The sequence below is a fragment of the Octodon degus genome, unplaced genomic scaffold (assembly GCF_000260255.1).
Source record: "Octodon degus isolate 3935 unplaced genomic scaffold, OctDeg1.0 scaffold00269, whole genome shotgun sequence".
Classification (NCBI taxonomy): Eukaryota; Metazoa; Chordata; class Mammalia; order Rodentia; family Octodontidae; genus Octodon; species Octodon degus.
This window is the reverse complement of record NW_004524845.1, coordinates 333,228-333,496: the sequence shown is the minus strand read 5'-3', so window position 1 is coordinate 333,496 and position 269 is coordinate 333,228.

The window sequence follows — 269 nt, the reverse complement described above, 5'->3', positions numbered from 1 at the left end:
GCCAGCATGGGCAACTTATCAAGACTATCTCAAAATTAAAAGGGCTCTGGATATAGCTCAATGGTAGAGGACCCCTGGGTTCAATCCTCAGTACTAAGGGGGAGAAAAGGTCTGGAAATGTCTTGGAAAGCTGTGGAAAGTGGCTTTAGGCACTGCCTGCTTTGCAGTACAGCAGCCAGTCTGTTGAGCTGTTTGCTCTGCACCTCTGTGGGGCTGGAATAGGAACAGGTGTTCCTACTTACTCTCTGTCTCTCTGTCTCTCTGTCTCT